Source organism: Myodes glareolus, chromosome 16 (genome assembly GCF_982192425.1).
Source record: "Myodes glareolus chromosome 16, mMyoGla1.1, whole genome shotgun sequence".
Lineage (NCBI taxonomy): Eukaryota > Metazoa > Chordata > Mammalia > Rodentia > Cricetidae > Myodes > Myodes glareolus.
The window spans coordinates 6,477,790-6,499,094 of NC_142041.1; the positions used below are offsets into that span (position 1 = coordinate 6,477,790).

Here is a 21,305-nt window from a genome sequence, read left to right on the forward strand (position 1 = left end):
AGGAAAATGTAGTACATTTACACAATGGAGTACTACATAGTGGAAAAAACAATGACATCTTGAAATTTGCAGGCAAAGGGATGGATCTAGGAAACATCATATTGAGTGAGGTAACCCAGACCCAGGGAGACAAATGTCATACGTGCTCACTCCTCAGTGGATTTTAAACATAAAGCAAAAAAAAAAAAAACCTACAATTCACAGCCCCAGACAACCTAGACAACAATGAGGATCCTAAGAGAGATGATGGATCTAATCTACATGGGAAGTAGAAAAAATTGGGAGCATAAGGATCATGGGAGAGGGTTGAAGATGAGAGGAGAGGCAGGGAGAGGCATGGAGAAAAATATATAGCTCAATAAAATCAATAAAAAAGGAGAGACAAGCTAATCAGAAGAAAATGAGAATCCAAGAATAAAAGGAAAGCACAAGATTCAACACACAGGGGAAGCAACACAGTGAGCTCATTTAAAAAAAAAAACTGGGATAACATTATCACTGCTGCTTAGGAGGTGACAAGTCAAAATTAAAACGATAAATCAGAAAGTCTGGGAATAAGTCTCCCAGAGTAAATCCACATCGCTCGCCTCATGAAGCTGCTGGGTGGTCCGTGTGATGTGAATTTATGTCTCTTTCGTTCACATGGGGGAAAAGACAGTCCTACAGGGGAAAGAATTTAGAAGGAGTATGGAGCTAAAACATAGCATATTCCCAAGCTGTTGTGTGGATGGGAGAAAGGGTGACCAGCTGGCCTTCGCGACTGGGACCTTGCTGGAGTTCCATTTATGACACACGACTACATTTCCTTCCGACTGCAAGTTGATGTAACAGATAAATAAAATTGACCTGACTCATAACGTTGTAAGCACTTTTTATTGCCATTTCATTCTTATTGTAAATTGAGATAAAGATACAGGAAACGGTGGGAGGGGGAAGATGGCGGCTGAGTAAGAGCCTCCGGTGACCAGCTCTCCTGGAGACACATCAGCTTTAACGGCTCCTCCACCCACCAACTACCTTCACTAGCGCCAAGGGAGTCAGGCGAGAGGTTGCAGTGCCTGGCTTACTATAATCTTAGAAAAGAAACAAGGCACTGAAGGAGAAAGAAGAGGAGAGTTGCCTCTCCGAGCCCTAACTCAGAGCAACCCAGCGTGGACAGAGATGCCCCCCCCACTTCCGGCAGGGAATTGTGTCCTGGCCTTCAGCTCGAATAGCCAGGCTGGCAGCAGCAGACCGGGCTGTGGGACTGCGTTAGCCGGGCAGCTGACTTCCTCCATCCCCTTTTGCCAGGCAGCAGAAATGGAAGCAGGACATGAAAGCCAGCACTGTGTTGGTCTTCATGGCGTGTGGGTTCATTGATGTGGCGAAGTTTTGGAGCATTACTGAGCACATCCATGGTGTAAGACCCATGGCCAGTCCCATCAGCGTGAGTCTTCCAGAGCCAGGCTGCATCCTCAGCATCTAACCATAGGTTGTGGATTGTGGATGAACTTTCTGGGCACACCCTGATCCCAAGGGGAGGCTCGTGGGAGTGAGTTATCATTGCTAGGTTCTCCCTTGGTTTTGAAGATCTGGGATGTGCCTGGGCTTAGACTGTCTTCCAGTGAACCAGGGACAGCACATTGAGGACAGACGGGCAACAGAAGTGTCCTGAGACTGCTATCTAAGGCTGAAACAGAAACAATCACTGGATCAGACATAACAAAGAATTTGCTCAAAATCCCGGAAAGAGATAACATGCAAGAGATGATACTGAAACAGTGATGTACACTAGGAAGCATCAGGAGCTTTCAAGAAAACTTGATCAGACCTGTCAAAAATCAGGTATCAGAAACTGGATCACAGTTCTTACTCCAGGAGATGTCAAACCGAGGACTTTATTTAAATGGTTGTTTTCATGAGACTCAAGTGAGCTTCAGGAAAACTCAGAGATACACACGGCAGAGAAACTTAACAGACACTGAAACCTTTGGTAAAAATCAAACAGAAATCCTTAGAGTAAAAGCTACACAGAACGAAACTCAAGCCTGATAGACAATCAGTGGGATATCAGACAGAAGAAAGATCCAGTGACCAAAATACAGGTTATTTAAAAATATACAGCTCGAACTACTGAACTAGCTCAATGAGAAAGGTACTTGTCACCAAGCCTGGTGGTCTGAGGTCAAACCTGGGAACCCATGCGGTAGAAGAGAACTGACCCTTGAAAGAGGCACATGGTAGATAGATAGATCATAGATAGATCATAGATAGATAGATAGATAGATAGATAGATAGATAGATAGATAGATAGATAGATGATAGATAGATGGATGATAGATAGATAGATAGATACATAGATAGATAGATAGATGATTGATAGACAGACAGAGATAGATAGATAGATAGATAGATAGATAGATAGATAGATAGATAGATAGATAGATGATAGATAGACGATAGATAGATGGATGATAGATAGATAGATATATAGATGATAGATAGATGGATGGTAGATAGATAGATAGATAGATAGATAGATGATAGATAGATGGATGATAGATAGATAGATAGATGATAGATTGATGATAGATAGATAGATAGATGATAGATAAATAGATAGATAGATGATAGATAGATAGATAGATAGATAGATAGATAGATAGATAGATAGATAGATAGTAGATAGATAGTAGATAGATAGAATAGGATAGATAAACAAACAAACAAATCTAATTTTTAAAGAACAAACACGCAGCTGAATGACTAGCCTCCCAAACTGCCATCTACGTATTTATGTTTATGGCCACAGTGTGGTCGCTGCTCTCTTTGGACAAGAAGCCTTGGTGCAGTAGGCCACAGTTAATTCAGAAGTATAATTCTGGTCAAAGAGCTGAGAACAAAAGACCGTCCGACGCTGGGCCCTAAGTCGAGAGAGACGTCTCCATCATTCTTTCCAAGGTTCAGAGGTCACCACCGAAGAGAGAGTGGAGGAAGCAGTGGAAGAGATGCGGGCTTTGGCACCGGCTTCCAGGCATCTCGCGGTCCTCTCCCGCTGAGCCCCTCAGCAGCTGTGGCCGCCTCCACGGGCTGGGCTATCAGCATTCCGACAGGGAGTGGGCGGGGCCCATGAGTCCTTACTCCTCCTTTTGGAGCTAAGGTGCAGTCAGTGAAGAGAGGCTGGAGAAGGAGAGACATTGTCTTCAGCGGTGAGGCCCGTGCTCACGTAAGCAAACGCACTGATTTACAAAAAACAAAACCCCGAGTCTTTAGAACATAAGACGCCACACTAAGGAGCGCACAGCGCCGGTTATCTCCCCAAGAACTCGACAAGCTCAAGCAAGGCCAGATTCTATCATGGATGGGGGAGAAGCCCCACCTGCCCCTACAACAGTTGGTGGAGGGGAGGGGACAGAATCCCTCTCTTTAGAAACGTGTTCCCTACGAGGCTGACCTCAAGCCAGAGCATGGCCCACAGTCATGCATTCACGAGCGGCACTGACTGTACTTGGGCTGTTAAAGAAAATAGATACAGGAAGTTGGGAGGACCGTGTGGGGGTGTCAGACCTAGGAGGAGGTGGGAGAGTTGGGGGAATACGCGGGAAATACATCCATGTGTGAAATTACCAAAGAATAATGTGAAAATATTATATTAAACGTTTAAATTTAAAAAGACGTGGGAGTAGGAAGGGGACTGGCCGGGGAGAGGGAGGGAAAGATGGTCAGACAGCACTGTGTGCACTGTGAAAATGTCTTATTACTGTATACAACTTATGCTAGTAACAGGGGAAGGAACAAGGAAGAAAAAGAAATCTCATGGACACTTTGGTAAGCATTAGATAAGTACATTCTTGAATTATTGAGTCCTTAAATAAGGACTTGAAAATGCCAAAGATGCGGAAATTTAATCAAAGAGAAAAAATAAACAGGAAACATTCCAAATGTAAAGAAGGGCAAATAGGGAGAGAGAAGGTCAAAAGTCACCAGACATCACCAAGTCTGTCCTAGATGTGATCAAGCTCTGAGGGTGAGAGAAGAGGAGACACAGGAAAAACAAGGCCTTTGGAGGTCTGTCTCCCAGCTCACCAGACAGCAGGCGTCTCGGCAGAGATCTCAGAGGCCAGAGGCTGCTGTGAGATTGTTCTAATGCTGGAGTGGGGGAAGCCTGCCAACAAGAATGCCATACACCAAACAATCCTTTATGAATATTGGAAAAGAGAGACACTCCAGATAAACAAAAGTTGAGAGCATTTCCCCTAGAACTACCCAACAACAACAAAAGGTAAGTTTCTTAAATTACAGGTGATATTTAAAACATAAGAAAGAAACATTGAATATTCAACAGTATAAAAATCACTAGTTTAGCAGTCAGGCATGGTGGCACACCCATTTAAGCCCGGCATTTGGGGAGCAGAGTCAGGCAGATCTCTGTGAGTTCAAGGCTATACTGGTCCACATAGTGAGTTCCAGAACAGCCAGGGCTACACAGTGAGACCTTGTCTTGAAAACAATAGCTAAACAAAACACCTCACCTGATGTTGGAGGTTCTTCTGTATATGTGTTGTTTTTATTGGTTAAAGAATAAAGCTGTTTTGGCCTATGGCAGGGCAGAATATAGCCAGGCTGAAAAAAGATATAGAGTGAGTAGGCAGGGTCAAGGAGACACCATGTAGCCACTGAAGGAGAGAGACTCCAGAACCTTACCTGGTAAGCCACAGCCTTGTGCTGATAAACAGGCTAATAGAAATGTGTTCACTTAAGATGTAAGAGTTACTTAGTAAGAAGCCTGATCCAGTAAGCCAAATAGTGTTGTAATTAATATAGTTTCTGTGTGATTACTTAGGTCTGGGTGCCCGGGAAATGAAGAAGCAGTCTCTGCTTACATTCACAAGTTTAACTACACAGACAAATTTGACATGGCTCAGTGGTGGAGCTATGGTCATAGCGTGAACACTGCCCTCAAGTTAATCCCCAGCGCTGTAGGGGAAAAGGAGGGGGGAAGGGAGAAACAGACAAAGAAGAAAAAGTGAGGGAGAGGAGGAGGGAAGCGAAAAACTAAATTCAAACTCTTTGAAGAGATGGAGCACAAGCGCAGTTTTAAGTTAGGATACTTTCTATTTCTTCTTTGTTCTTTACAAGATCAGAAAAGTTGCTGTCATTTCAAAATAGTTTATTATCAATAAGTATGCATTTGTAAGCTTCTTGGTAACCCTGAAACAAAATCCACAATAGACAAATTTAAAAGTAACATGCAAAGAATTGATACATCACTAGAATAAATCATTTGTTTACAAGGAAAGACTATATAATAATTATTATATATAATATATAATTATATAATTAAATACAAATGGATTAAATTCTGCAACTAAAAGAAATAGAGTGACCAAATGGTTAAAAACAAGATAAGGCCAAACTATTGCTAACAAGAAATTTACTTCACATCTATGGACAGACATAGACTGAAAGTAGAGATATGGACTAAGGCATTCTGTGCAAAGCAGATCCAAAGAAAGCAGTAGCCATACTTTTATTAGATAAGATACTATTTAAAACAAAAGCAATTTAAAAAGACAAGGAAGTTCATGAACTAATAGAGGCATCAATTCAATAAGAAGAATAACAACTCGCAGGGGAGTGGTGGCGCACACCTTTAATCCCAGCACTCAGGAGGCAGAGACAGGCGGATCTCTGTGAGTTCAAGGCCAGCCTGGTCTACAAGGTGAGTTCTAGGACAGCCAGGGCTGTGATACAGAGAAACCCTGTCTCAAAACAAAAGAAGAGTAACAACTCTATATGTGCACCCACTATCAGAACATCCAGATATATAAGGCAGGTGTCGATCAAACTAAAGGGAAAGACGTGCTCAAACCAACAACAGTAGGGGACCTTGGCATCTCACTTCCAGCAGTTCATAGAGAAAGAAAATCCAAACATAAATAGGAGAGTTAAATTGTTCCCTGGAATAAACGGGACTGACAGACACTTAGTAGACTTTCTAGCAACTACTGCACAATATGCATTCTTCTTCTTAGCATCTTCCAGGAAGACTCTACAAAGTTGGTCACGTAATAGACCGCAAATAAGTCTCAACAACTTTTAAAAGCTGAAACTGGGAGGCTGAAGAAATGACTGAGCATTAAGAGTGTGCCCCGTTCCTGCAGAGGAGCCAAGTTCAGTTCCTGCACCAATGTATAGGGGCTCAGAATTACATGTAACTCCAGCCCCAGAAGACCAAATCTCTCTTCAGGATTCCATGGGCAACTGCAGTTATGTTTTGTACCTGAACACAGACATGTACAGACACACACACATTTAAAAAAATTTAATTAAAATTGTATTATCTTTTCCAAGCATAATGCCATAAAACTAGATAGTAATTACAAAAAAAGCTTTAGAAACTACATAAACACTTGGAAATTAAGCAACTTACTCTTAAATACCAATAGATGAAAGAAGAAAGCCAGAGGTGATTTAAAGTTTTCTTAGACCATTGATACAGTTCAGCAAGTTAAGACACTTGCCTTTAAATCTAACAACCTGATCCAATACTCATGACCTGCATTGTAAGAAAAATGACTCTCCCAAGCTGACCTCTGACCTGTGACTTCTGACCTCTGAGCAAGCCATAGTGTATACACACCCACCACCACACATACACACAAAAATGTATTTAAAAGCCCTAAAAAGATATAATATGAGCAAGACCAATGGACTCAGTAAACTCTGTGTATATGCATGTGAACATGTGTGTATACATGTGTGTGTGTATAACAATAATAATTAAGAAAAATAAGCCATTAATTGGGGAGATATGGGAAGAGTTGGAAGGAAGAAAGATGGGGAAAATCATACAAATAAATTACTCATATATGAAATTTTCAAAAATTAAAATTCAAAAATTTAACAATGAAAATAGAAAAAGATAACATTAAAACCTTCAATACATAGAAAAAGAAGTAATGAGAAGGAAATTTATAGCAATCAATACCTACAGAAAAATGCTCTCAGATCATTTAAACTGCTACATAAGGACCAGGAGAAAATAAAAAACAAATGAAAACCTGTGGTGTGCTCCTTGACCAGCAAGGAAGAATGACCACAAATCGAGGATTCTTCTCTGATCACACTTTATTGGAGCCTCTTGGTTGAAGGGAGAGCAGAAGCAAGAGAGAGAGACAGACAGACAGACAGAAAGACAGAGAGAGAGGGAAAGCTAAAGAGAGAGAGAGAGAGGAAGCGAGAGAGAGAGAGAGAGAGAGAGAGAGAGAGAGAGAGAGGCAGAAAGCAGGAAGAGAGAGAGAGAGCGAGAGAGAAAGCGAGAGAGAGCGAAAGCCCAGAGGCAGCTGCTTTTATAGGGTGGAGGGACTCGGGTACCATCCTGATTGGTGAATACCATTCTGCTGATGCCCGGGGCCTTGGGATTGGCCAGGGACAAAGCTCAATTGCGCATGTGCAGGCAAAGGGCGCTCAGCCCCACGCGGCAATACCAAATATGGACTTGATTACCTTCAAGCTGCAGGAACGCCGGCGCCATCTTGTAATGGCGATTTCTCCTGACGGCTCCTTACAAAAACCAAAATTAATATAAAAATAAAAATAATAATGATGAGGAAGTTTTGTTAATCAATTATCTTTAAGAGGTGGAAGTAAGTTAGGGTGTGGCTTTCTGGGACCTGGAGAAAAAGGGGTGCACAGCTCAGGTTCTCTCTCTCCCTCTCTCTCTCTCTCTCTCTCTCTCTGTGTGTGTGTGTGTGTGTGTGTGTGTGTGTGTGTGTGTGTGTGTTTGTGTGATTCCCTTGTGGCACAGCTGAGCTTGAACTTCTCGCTCCTGTCTCATAAGTTTTTCCCCTTATAATAAATAAAAATATAATTGTTTATCTTTTAGCTGGCCTGGTTATTTCCCTAATTGAGCTAACTTTTACATAATAATTAGAACAGAAATACATAAAATAGACTGAAAAAACAATGGAAAACATCAGCAAAGATGAACAACAATGGCAAGCTCAAAGTCAGACTAAGGACAAAGACTGACATGAGAGAGAAGAATGACTAACAGCCGCCGTGACAAAAATAAAGGATCTTTACAGGCTATTATTAACTACATGCTAACAAATATGGCAACCTAGAAGGAATGGAAAAATTCCTGAACTCATACATCTTACCAAGACTGAGTTATAAAGAAATGAAAAACATGACCAGGCCAAACCACAAGTGAAATGAGATTCAATCAGTAATGAACCATCCCACTGAAGAAAGGCCCAAAACCAGAAGGCTTTACTGTTGGTTCCTACCAAACACTTAAAGACCTGGTCTTCTTTTTAATAGACTATTTTTACTTATTCTTTGAGAATTTCAAACATACATGAAATGTATTTTGATCATATTTATCCCCTATCCTAATACCTCTTAAATAATTTCTAAAAGTAAAAACAAGGAGAAGGAATTCTCTCAATCTTATGTATTCCATAAGATCAGTATTACCAAACCATCAGTGTGAAGTTATACACCAAACAGGATCAACCTCAAGAATACGTAGAAACCCTAAAACTTAATGGCATTTAAATGTATTGAAAGAGGATATTTTAAAAGCTAGAAGGAGGATTTGGAATGTTCTAACATGATGATGAATATTTGTGAAGACATAAGCTATGGTGGTTTGAATAAGAATGCCCCCATAGGGTCGTCTTCCTTCCTCTGAGTAGCTGTTTCTTTCTCTGAGACCTGTGACTCGGCCCTGCTGATAGCAAGATGTCTTCAGGAAATGCAAAAATTGGGCATCCTGCTCCCAACTTCAAAGCCACAGCTGTTATACCAGATGGACAATTCAAAGATATCAGCCTAAGTGATTACAAAGGAAAATATGTCGTATTCTTCTTTTACCCTCTGGATTTTACTTTTGTGTGTCCCACTGAGATCATTGCTTTCAGTGATAGAGCAGAAAAATTTAAAAAACTGAACTGCCAAGTGATCGGAGCTTCTGTGGATTCTCACTTCTGTCATCTGGCATGGGTTAATACACCCAAGAAACAAGGAGGATTGGGACCTGTGAACATTCCTTTGGTATCAGATCCCAAGCGCAGTATTGCTCAGGATTATGGAGTCTTAAAGGCTGATGAAGGTATTTCTTTCAGGGGCCTCTTTATTATTGATGATAAAGGTATCCTTCGACAGATCACTGTAAATGATCTTCCTGTTGGCCGCTCTGTGGAAGAGACTCTGAGACTAGTCCAGGCCTTCCAGTTCACTGACAAACATGGTGAAGTATGCCCAGCTAGCTGGAAACCTGGCAGTGATACCATCAAGCCTGATGTCCAAAAGAGCAAAGAATATTTCTCTAAGCAGAAGTGAGCACTGGACCATTTTTCTGCCAGGCTGCATTTGGCAGCAAGAAGAAAATCTCCTGTATACTCTTATTGTGCTTAAAAACAAAACTTGGTGTTATCCAAGACATGCCTTTCCTACAGTGCTAGGGGGTAGGGGTTGGCCTGAGCTATGTTGTGGATAGACTCTATGATACACCTGTTGCAGAAATCAGCCTGTTCTTTTTGTAGTGTCTATTAAACTTGAAAATGTGGGGAAAAAAAAGAATGCCCCCATAGGTTCATATATTTAAGTGTTTGGCCATCAGGGAGTAAAATGATTTAAAAGGATTAGAAGGATTAGGAGGTGTGGCCTTGTTGAAGGAAGTGTGTCATTGGTGGGCTTTGAGATTTCAAAAGCCCATGACAGGCTCAGTGTCTCTCTCAGCCTATGGATCAGGATGTAGCTTCCAGCTACTCTCCAGTACCATGTGTACTGCCATGCCCCCTGCCACAATGGACTCACTCTCTGGAAGTGTAAGCAAGCTCCTGACTAAATGCTTTCTTTTATGAGAGTTGCCTTTGTCATGGTGTCTCTTCACAGCAATAGAACAGTGACGAGGACAGAAGTTGGTACCAGGGAGTGGGATATTACCATGACAGGCCTGATCATGCTTTTGTTTGGAGTATGTGGAAGACTTTGAGACTAGAAAGACAGTTGAATACTTCATGCATGGTTTAGTGGGCCATTCTAATAGGAGCATGGAAGAAAGCAGTGGATAGAGAGGTGTAAATTATAATGACCCAACTCAAGAGGTTACAGAAAAAAATAATATTAATACTGCCCTAGAAGTCCTTCTTCTGATATTTTGACAAAGAATCTGGCTGGGTTTGCCCTTGTCCAAAAAATTTGCCAGAAGCTAAATTGACGAGTTTTAGATTAATGGCATTGGCAGAGGAGACTTCAAGACAACCTAGTATTAACACTATTGTGTGGTTATTAGTGATCACTCTTATGCTGATCTATAATGAAAAGGAGAAAGCTGGACAAAGAGATACAACATGTGTGGTTTGAAGAGGAAAGGAATGCCAAGAAATGTGATGTTGGAGTCAAGTTCAGAGCTCAAGGAGATAAAAAGTTTTTTTTTAAAAAAAAAAAAGCCTCAAGCTAAAAGGAATAAATGGAGTAGTGTCCTCGGAAAAAGACCCCACCCAGCTAAGATTCCAACTTATGAAAGGAATTTAGGATGCTTAATTAGTGAAGGAAACCAACAGCAGCAGAAAGCTGATGCAAATGTAATTGAAAGTCCAGCTCCAGCTAAGGAAAACCACTGAGGCCAGGAGTGTGACAGGGTGTCCCTGCATGAAGGCCCAGAGAGGTTATTGCAGGAAGCTGTGAAGATGAAGTTTGGATTGGAGACCCAGGATGTTGAGATACCAGTCATGGGATACATACCAAGGACAGCTGCAGACAGGGTGTGGAACCAACCCATGAAAGAGAAATACATTGGAGGTGGCAAAGCTGAAAGACGTCCAAGATCTGAAGAGCCCTTTGGCATCAGACATGGAGATGCAGAGTTTGGAGTTTGCCCTGCTCATTTTTGATCTTGCTTTGGTTCAATATTTCCTCATTATGTTCTTTTTCCATCCTTTTGGAGTGTTAATGTATATTCGGTGCCATTGTATGTTGAAAGTATGTGATCTGATTTTTAATTTTGATTTTACATAGGGTTACAATGTAAGAGATTGCCCTGAGTCTCAGGAGAAGCTTTGAACTTTTTTTTTTATTGAGCTTTACATTTTTCTCTGCTCCCCTCCCTGCCTCTCCCCTCTCCCCTCCCCATGAAGCTTTGAACTTTTAAACAGCGATGAGACTATGATAGGCTTTGGGGATTTTTGAAGTTGGACTGAATACATTTTTGCATCATGGTATGATTACAAGCCTATGGAGGCCATGGGATGTGGTGGTTTGAATAAGAATGGCCCCCACAGACTCATAGTTTGAATGCTTAGTCACCAGAGAATAGAACTCTTTGAAAGGATTAGAAGGATTAGGAGGTGTGGCCTGGTTGGAGGAAGTGTGTCACTGAAGTTGGGCTTTGAGGTTCCAAAAGCCCATGCCAAGCCCAGTCTCCCTCCCTCTCTCATCTTTCCCTCTCTCTGCCTATGGATCAGGATGTAGCTCTCAGCTCCTGCTCCAGCATCATGCATGCTGCCATGCTCCCACTGTGATGATAATGGATGAAACCTCAGAAACTTTAAACATGCCCCCAACTGAATGCCTTTCTTTATCAGACTTGCCTTTGTCATTGTGTCTCTTTGCAGCAAATAGAACAGTGACTGGGACTTGGTTTAAGAAGTATACAATACATAAGCCTATCAAAATATATGAATAGCCTATTCATATATACAATATCTTTATATATTTTTAGAAAAAATAACTAAGGATATTGTTTAAGAAAGCATAAAACTCACAGGTAATGTATGGTGTGATGAGTTACTAGTAGGAGTGCTTCTATTCAGCTGTTGTCCTGCTCAAGGACTGGAACTATGTCACCCTGCCCCTAGTCTCTCCACCTTTATGATGCCAGGCTCACCTTCTTGGCTTTTGATCCGATTATTTCCTTCACTACTTTATCATTTTGTCCCTTAAATGTGCATCTCTAGAGTCTAATTTCATCTTGACAACTTTTCAATGTTGCTGTCTTGTAAGGCTGGTTCCTTCCCCATCACACTGCATCCCATGCTAGGGATTGAACCTAGAACCCCACAGATGTGATGTGGGAATCCCCTGTATGTTTTGTGAATACCATTGATAAGTAAAGAATCTGTCTTGGGCATGTGCAGGGAACAGGGGTAGGCAGGGAAAACTAAACTGAATGCTGGGAGAAAGGAGGCTGAGGCAGAGAGAAGCCATGTAGCCCCACCAGACACAGACACCGGAACTTTACCCGGTAAGCCACAACATCATGGTGATACACAGATTAGTAGAAATGGGTTAAATTAAGATGTAAGAATTGGAAAATAAGAAAATAGAGTCAATGAGCCAAGCAGTGATTTAATTAATACAGTTTCTGTGTGATTATTTCGGGAGTCTGGGTGGCCGGAAAGCAAACAAGCGGTCTCCTTACAACACAGATGCTAGGAAAATGCTCTACCCTTGACTGTATCCCCAGTCCTTAAGACGTTTTTCTCATTTCAAATTTGAATTAACTGACCTACTGACCAAAACTGTATTGGCATTTCTAGACATAGATGCGAGACTGGATATTTCCAGGGAGTTACACTCCTGTCTGTCCCATGGTTTTTATTGTGTAATACATCCAATAAGTTATTAACTTACATTTTTTTGAATTCTGCCTATTCTTGAAAGCTAATTACAAAGTCATAATATATACTTAACATTTATTCCTTAGTGTTGTCTGTGTTTTATTTACTTTTGTAGTAAAATTGAATGTATTCAACCAATAAAGTAAACACACAAATATAAATGGAAAAAAGTTTCAATTTTTTGGCTGGAGAGCTGGCTACAAGACTAAAAGTTACCATGAGTCATGCAAAGGGCCTGGGTACTGTTCCCAGAACCTACATGGCCTGTTTACAACCATTCGTAACTCTAGTTCCAGGGGATGGAGCTCCCTATTCTGTCCTCTGAGGGGACTATGCACACATATGGTACACAAACAATACATATAGACAAAACATATGCCTAAAATAAATTTTTAACATCTAAAAATAAATAAATAACAATAAAACAAATAAAGTTTTTTTTTCCACTTTTACCCTTCAGGACACCTTGATGGTAAAAGTTGTGATATGCCTCAGTTACTCATAAAATCCAATAAAAAAAGAATGATAGCCAACTATTCCTTAAAATGATTGTAAAAAAAAAATCCTGTTTAGCTTTGTGTTTAATTATCAGTGCAGTTTCTTTCTGTTCCAAAGACTTTGCAGTTAAGATTTTCATTGTATAGATTTTACGAGCATCATGGGAGGAAACAGCCACAGACTTCACGCCTCAGAAACTCGTGAATGAGTCTGAGTCCTGGTCTGGTGACTGTGCGACCCGCTGGAGCTCTGGTTAGCTATGTCACCTGCAACGTGGAAACACTGTGATTGGAGAAGAATTAAACAATACTTAATACATGATATGGAGAGTTGTAAATTCTGTTTAAATCCTCATTACGTCAAGGGTGAAGAGACAATCTGTGTTCATGATTCCAAAACTGCCTACTATCCAAATGCTCAGTAAAATCTTAATTAAATAAGCTGTAGCTACTATAGAGGAAAGGGGGGATCACCAAGGAAGAGGAGACCCAAGTAAAACAGTCAAAATATTTAAAAGGAAGCCCTCAAGGAACTGGCTACCAAGACTCACAGGTTCCTAAGGATTTCCCAACAATTAGTCTATTTAGAAAAGAATTTTTGTTCCTCATCTAGATTTTATTTGACTTGAGCCCCGGGTCTCGGGCACCTCCTGGCAGTCTCTGCCCTGTAAGATGTTAGGCCAGGCAAGCTGAAGCAGAGCCCTCTGGGGTTCTGTCCTGCCCTAAAAGGAGCAGAAGGAGCTGCTGCCATTAGTCATTGGGGTTAAGGGTGATTCCTAGCTTTGTAAACATCTCCCCAAAGTGGGCACAGTCCAGCCGCTGATAAGGAAGGAATTAGCCATAGACTGTGCCATTTCCCGAGGCCAACCAGTCAGCCTTTGCCTTCCAAAGGAACAAACTGTAACTCTTGGGAAGATGTTTGCCTCCCTAAGCCCGGCTGTTGACCTGTTCAGAAACTAACACAGGGCTTGAACTCAGAGAATTTAAATTTTGATCCTAATTCAAACACATGGTGTCTGACCATTTTTCTTCTTCCTATATTTTAAGATTTATTATTATTATTGTGTGTGCCCTTGCCCCTTGCCCCTTTCCCCGTCATGCCCTCCCATGCCCTGCCATGCCTCACCAGCTTGAATTCAGGCTCTGAGGCTTGAAGCAAGGCCTTTACCACCTTGGCCATCCCACCAGCACCACATTGGTAGAGTAGAGCAGAATGCTCTCCACTGCGTGGACGGGCCTCATCCAATCACTTGGAGTCCTGAATAAGACACAAAGACCATCCACCCTCTGAGTAAAAGAGAATTCTCCATCATTCTCCTCTGGATCAAATCCACAACTGTTCTTATTGTCTAAAGCAGTGGCTCTCAGCCTGTGGATTGTGACCCCCTGGGGTCACATATCAAATGTTTATCAGATATATACATTACTATTTATAACAGTAGCAAAATTGCAGTTATGAAATAGCAACCAAAAAAAATAATCTTAAGAATGGGCTCACCACAACATGAGCAACTGAATTAAAAGGTCTCAGCATTCAGGAGGCTGAGGACCACTGTGTTAAAGGTCTCAGTGTTAGGGAGGCTGAGGACAACTGTGGTAAAGGATCTCAGCATTAGGGAGGCTGAGAACCATTGTGTTAAAGGTCTCAGTGTTAGGGAGGCTGAGGACCACTGTGTTAAAGGTCTCAGCATTAGGGAGGCTGAGGACCACTGTGGTAAAGGTCTCAGTGTTAGGGAGGCTGAGGACAACTGTGGTAAAGGATCTCAGCATTAGGGAGGCTGAGAACCATTGTGTTAAAGGTCTCAGTGTTAGGGAGGCTGAGGACCACTGTGTTAAAGGTCTCAGCATTAGGGAGGCTGAGGACCACTGTGGTAAAGGCCACAAACGCAGCATCCTCTCCCTACACCTGTAGCCTGCTGACCTTCTCCCCATCATACTCACCAATCAGCAGCCCACACTCAGTGTGTCCGCAGGACACGCTACACTGCATTAAATTCGCCCACGTGATACTCAAGGCGCTCCGTAGTCCTAGTCTCATTTCTGGCGATTATTGCCTCATAATTTTCTTCTTTTCTGTACATTCATCTTCCTGAGCTCCCAGAAGTTATTCCTTAGCTCCTTGCTCATCCTCTGACGTGTGAGCACGCTGTGACAATGTTTGTACTCATGCCCAGCAAAGGCATTCTTGTCCTGCCTCCCATCTCCATTGACAAAATCCCATCTCCTCTTTCCCAGTCTCTCCTAATTTCAGTATCATCTGGTCCCCATGTGCAAGATGGGTGTGTAGAATACACTCACATCATATCATACACACACCACACCACACACTCACATCACACCACGCACACACAGCACATCACACACACACACACACACACACACACACACACACACACACACACACATACACAACATACCGCTACCCAGATCTATGAAAGATCTGGGACTTTTCTGTTTAAAAACTATTTAGGTGGCGATTTAAATGACCCCTACAGGCTCATGTGTTTGCATACTTGGTGGGGCTGTTTGGGTAGGTTTACATGGAAGTATGTCACAGGAAGTGCGCTTTCAGAATGTAAAGACGTGTGCCCCACCGTCCCTGCCACTGTGTCTGCTGACTCTGCTCTGCCATCAACCCTTCCTTCTCCAAGTTGCCTTGGTTCCGGTGTTCCGTCACAGCAATAGAAAGGCAACTAAGACAAATAGTTCGTCCTAACACAGTCCAGGGACAAGAGCAGGAGACATGGGACTCCTGGGTCAGAAACAAGAAGCTTATTTCATTGGCAGAGAAAGGAGCATGAGCCTCCGTTCTCTTGGGGTGGACTCCCTTGGTTCTAACTCCGGCAGAGCACCGAGAAGGGCCAGCTGAGGCCTATTCATGCAGAAGAGGAAGCCTGTGTTCGCAGAACTTGAGCCTTCTAGAATGAGTGGCGAGCATGCCTGTCCTCTGTTCCAGAATGGGACATTAGTGCTGTCTTCCAGGACCACTCACCACGCAAGCCTCTCAAAAACAGCGCCCGATGGGCCAGCCATGGTCATGTTCACCTTCAGTATAGTTGTTTGCTATACCCGTTACCCGTAGTTTATAGTACTTGGACTTTAAAAGAAAAGTTTGCCAGGCATCAGCCAGGCAAAGACACTCTGGCAGGACTTGGCAGGGAGCCAGCGCTCCTCTGGCTAAGTGCGAAGCTTACTTTGCGAAGGAACCAGTCTCCTGACGCAAAGCCCAGAGGGGCCACCACAGGCACGGGGCTGATGGAGAGACGAAGGCAGGTTGAGCACAACTGACAGCCAACCCAAGCTACAGAAAGAGCGTGCGTGAGGCCAGCCTGGGCTCTGGAGTAAGACCGTGTCTCCAAACAAACAAACAAACAAACACATAAGCAAAATGTAGTATCAAACAAGGTAGAGCCAGGCTCTACTGCCAAGACCAACAGATGGAAGAGGCTGGGGAATCGGCCCCCAGCCTTCAGAAGCTAAAGGTTGGCTCTTGAGAAATGGAACGTGTACAAAACCCTGCTCACACCAGCTGTGTGACTTCAGGGGTGTGTCTTAATCTCTCTGATCTGTTTTTCTCATCTAAAAGACATCAAGGTATCCACCACAAAGTTTTCTAGGTGGAGTTACTATGTGTATAAGTCTTAGCCAAGGGCTAGTCACTCCCGGTGTGTTCTCTACATGGGCGTGGTCACTCTTGTGGAGAGTAACTCAATGTCTAATTCTGTAGTCTGCAGAACCCAGCCGGGGCCATCCTCGTAGAAGCCCTAACCCCTTCCTTGTTCCCCACAGGAGGCCTAGCCTGGATACGTCCTCCGCTGTTCTGTGTGTTCCATCTGGGGATGTTTTGACTTGTGTGGATGTAGGCTCCCATCTTCCTAACTGGATTGTTCTGTCCTGGAAGGGTCTTTCTCTCGGCATGTGACATTACACCACACACACTGCAAAGGACATTAGCAGGAAGCTCACACAGCCTGAGACCAAGGATCCAGGTCCTTCTTCAGCACTCAGACCCCTGCACACAGGCAGAAGTGTGTCTGAAAAGAGCAGGGCAGAGGACTCCAAGCAGTGGAGAGCGAAGCCTCGTCTGCCACAGCATAAGGGCAGCTGGCCTGGCTCCTCGCTGTCCACAGTGCTCTCTAGAGCTCACAGGAGGGGCCTCCGCAACCCTAGGAGGACTCACTCCCTTGACAGGAGCAAACTCCTGGCTCCTGAAGAAACTTGTTGGAAAGAACTCACTGACTCGACGCTGTTTTGTTGTTGTTTGCTTGTTTGTTTTCAAAGCAGCCCTGGAAAGCCAACTTCAGGAGTCTGCAAAGGACAAGTCCCTGTGACATGCCATGCCCTGTGGTGGCAAAGCACCCGCACCTCTACCCTTCTGTAAACAGGGCCCAACTGGCATCGTCCTGAGCATTTTAGTATTTAGTAGCCGACCAACAGTTGATTAAACCCAGATGTACACCGTGCCATCTCTGGTCTGCCAAGAACAAAGAGGTCTTCTCGGCCGTGTCCTGCCTCACATCAGCCCCGTGCCTGTGGTGGCCCTCTGGACTTTGCGTCAGGAGACTGGTTCCTTCGCAAAGCAAGCTTCGCACTTAGCCAGAGGAGCACTGGCTCCCTGCCAAGTCCTGCCAGAGTGTCTTTGCCTGGCTGATGCCTGGCAAACTTTTCTTTTAAAGTCCAAGTACTATAAACTAGGGGTAACGGGTATAGCAAACCAAATTAACAGCAGCCTTCTTGCAGCATGGAAATCCTCACCCTCCTCCCTCACCCTCCTCCCTCACCGCTCTCCTTCACCTCCTCCCTATGTCCTGAGACTCAGCAAAAAGGGAAGAAGGTGTGGGCAGCTGAAACGGCAGGAACCTGGTGCAGAAAGGAAGCATGGTGCCTCTTCCCCACAAGACCCACATGCACAAGAGAGAGGCCTTATAGAAGGGCCTTCCAGGATAAGTGCTTCCTCTCTCTCTCTCTCTCTCTCTCTCTCTCTCTCTCTCTCTCTCTGTGTGTGTGTGTGTGTGTGTGTGTGTGTGTGTATGCATGTATGTACATATATATTAAACACTTGGGAAGAAATGTCTGCAGCTTTGCATGCTCCCTTCCAGAGCCCACGACATAGAGACAGGCTCAGGACTAGGCCTGAGTTCCCTGGACCCGAGAGAAGGACGGTAGAGAAGACCAGGTCACAGCTAACACTGCACAACTGTGAAACACCCAGCCCTGGAGCTGCCCACCTTGCAGACTGTGAGAGACCTCTTGTTACCATGTGATTCGATCTGCTGGGTCTTCCAGGACTCAAAGCCGACTGACTCCTCATCAAACATCCATTCTAGGAGCCTCAGGATCAAGGCCAGGAAGTCTTTCCTGGGCCCAGGAGATAGGAGAGTCAGCAACAAGGGCTGCTTTAATATTGACGCCACGCCCACGTACACAGGTCCTACCGTGTGCCTGGTTCTGTCTCACTTACTCCTCCTAACAACCCTTGAGACACACCCACTTGAAGTGTTCTTATTCTCAGTAGTTTACAGATGAGCAAACTGAAGAGAGATTTTTTTTTAAATACCTTCCCAAGATCACAAACCAGTTCATGGCAAAGGAGGACATGGCACCCCCACAATGCAACCCCAGAGCCGGTCTTTTCAACCCCTCGGGGCATAGCGAGCCCCAGAGGGCTTTAATGGCTCACTACACAAGAGCATGGGTCAGAAGCGGTCACTTGTGCATGTCCCAGGAGGTGACTTCCAAGAGGTCCCTTTATCCCCACACCAGTGTCACAGTCAGGGCCACTGGGTGTCTCACCTCTTATCCAAGGCACCTGAGAATTTGCCAGGCCTTTCCCAGCACCAACAGGATCCCAAAGTTCCAGACAAAATGTTTGGCTAAAGGACTTTTCAGGCAATTTATAAAAAAAATGATCTGTTATCCAAGAAAGCTAAGAATCAGCCTGCTAGAGGAACCCACAAAACCCCAGCCAGACCCCTGCAGACTCCCTGCATCCAGACAGACCTTAGCAGCCATGGCGACAGAATGCCCTGTGCTGAGGAGAAAACAAAGACAGGGCAGCAACAGGGGCTCTCCAGGTAGCAGCCCACGGCCTTGCCTAGATCCAGCTTCATTGTCTGTGTGTAGAAAATACTGATTTCTTTGTGAGTAACTTTTGTTAATATAGAATATCTCTTCTCTCATTTGATTTATCTTACCATTCATTGAAATGAATAAAGCATTGGAAGAAGTGTGTAGGACACATGCCAACATGACACCATAAGACACTTGAACGTCCGTGGGCCTCGGCCTCCACAGGAGGGCTGGAACCCAATCCTTCATGGACAGTTACTGAAGGACAGCTGTGTTTACTGGTTGAAGAGCAAGAGCGAATAAAGGAACAAATGGCCTGCCCTGAAGAGTGGTCCTCGGCTGCGCCATGAGCTGCCTTCTTCTTCCAGGTAGAAAAAAGCCTGCAGCAGGATTCTGAGGGGCAATGGGAATGCCCGCATCTGGCGCACCTGTTTCTAACAGGAGCTGCAGGGGAAAGGAAGGGAAGGATCACCCCAAAACACGCACACCCCAAAATACCTGGGCCAGCCCAGAGGTCAAGCCAAGGCTGGCTTTCCCCTCATGGGCTGGCACGTGTTTTCCAAGCAGGAACTCACTGCCATTGTCTGTGCCCTCCTCCTTCAGCAAGCACAGTCTCTGGGCCATTAATCTTCCTTCAGCCAGCAGAGTTTGCCAAGGAACTCTTGCAGCTCATGAGTCACGGTCTCCAGGACCTTGAGCATGGGAACATCTCTGGAGGGCAGCCAGGGTTTGGGGGCCCATGCCCTTAGGGAAGAGGAGACACTGACCAAAGCAGTGTTCAGGAAGGATCCTGTCAGACACGTGGGGCGAAGTGGTCAGGAGCCCACGGAAACCTGAAGCACTGCCAAGGCCTGGAGGAAGCCAGAGCCGGCAGAAATTCAGGCACTGACCTGGGCTTGCTCTCGCGTACCCAAACTTGGCGAGGTTGTCAGGGAACATGAGATAATAAAACCCTGAGAGATTATTCCACAAACAAGAAAATCTTAGTCTTACCTGTTGCTGCAGCAAAGCCCAGCGAGAGTCACAAAGCAGGACCCAGAGAACCGACCAATACAGAAGTTAACCCTGGGCACATTTTGAAGCGTGCATGAAGCTGTAATCTAGCCTGAGACAACCCACAAATTTATGCTGGGCCCCCATAAGTGGCAGAACTGTGTTAGTCATGCGGCTTCCTAAAGCTGGCTATATGCTTTTTCTTCTGTAAAACCGGAACAAGCTCACAACCAGTTTCCAGGACTTCAGCTTGATATGCGCAGGACTCCTTTGACCTGGAGGGTGACTGTGGCACAGACAGCTCTGGATGGAGATTCATTTCCATTTCAAATGTTGTTGTTTGTCTAGCTTCAGAAGGCAGGAGGAACAGAGCAGGAGAGGGAAAGGAGAGGAGAGGAGAGGAGAGAGAGAGAGAAAGAGAGAGAGAGAGAGAGAAAGAGTCAAAGCTTACAATAATTCTAAGACATCACCTGAAGGTCTTGGTTTCCACAAGTAGAAAATAACAGTTCTTTTATTTAAAAGGGCATTTCTTACCTTCTTTCTGGGATTTAAGCAGACAGATACTCATTTGTAAACAAGCAAAGGAAGCAAGACAGGGAGAAGCACTCGGGTCGTGGGCAAGATGTGAGGTACTAAAGCTGTCAAATTGTTTGGTCTCTCCAGTCCATGCCAAAAAGTCAAGAATTGCCTGAACTGGAAGACCTCCTTTGACTACTCACGTGTGCCCGGAAAAGGAGAAAAACTATTCATGTTTAAAAGATAGGGTTTCCTTAAGTGAGTACTCAGTAATAGTGTTGTCAACTGGGGCTCCGCTGGGAGAGGCCTGTGGAAGATCTTCATCCCGGGAGGGCCATCTTGATTTGGGGAAGGACCACCTCTGAGCCAAGGATCCCAGTCGGGGGGAAAAAGCACTAGGAAACAGTCATTGCTAGCTATTTCTTGACTGTAGGTGTCATGTGACCAGCTGCTTCAAGCTCCCAAGGCCCTGACTTCCATACTGTGGTTATCACTAGCTTGACCCGTGAGCCAAGACAAAGCCATTTTCCCTGAGGTTGCTTTTGTCAGAGGACTTTATGGCAGCAACAGACAGCAACTAAGACAGAAATTGGTGCCGAGGAGTAGATCCACGGTTGTG

The 21,305-nt window shown here is 44.2% G+C and overlaps 1 long non-coding RNA gene and 1 pseudogene across 2 annotated transcripts; one reads left to right on the plus strand and one right to left on the minus strand.

Annotated features, from left to right (window-relative positions):
* Window positions 1-854: 854 nt before the first annotated feature.
* On the minus strand, window positions 855-18,512 carry LOC146891377 (uncharacterized). Of its 2 annotated transcripts, none has more exons than XR_015735172.1 (3): window positions 18,337-18,512; window positions 14,235-14,366; window positions 855-1,669 (listed from the first exon to the last, which is right to left on the minus strand). It is a non-coding gene; the product is annotated as an uncharacterized LOC146891377 (long non-coding RNA). The 2 variants fall into 2 exon arrangements; XR_015735173.1 differs by having other exon boundaries at window positions 855-3,159.
* On the plus strand, window positions 8,666-9,445 carry LOC148119521 (peroxiredoxin-1 pseudogene; annotated as a pseudogene).
* Window positions 18,513-21,305: the final 2,793 nt, after the last annotated feature.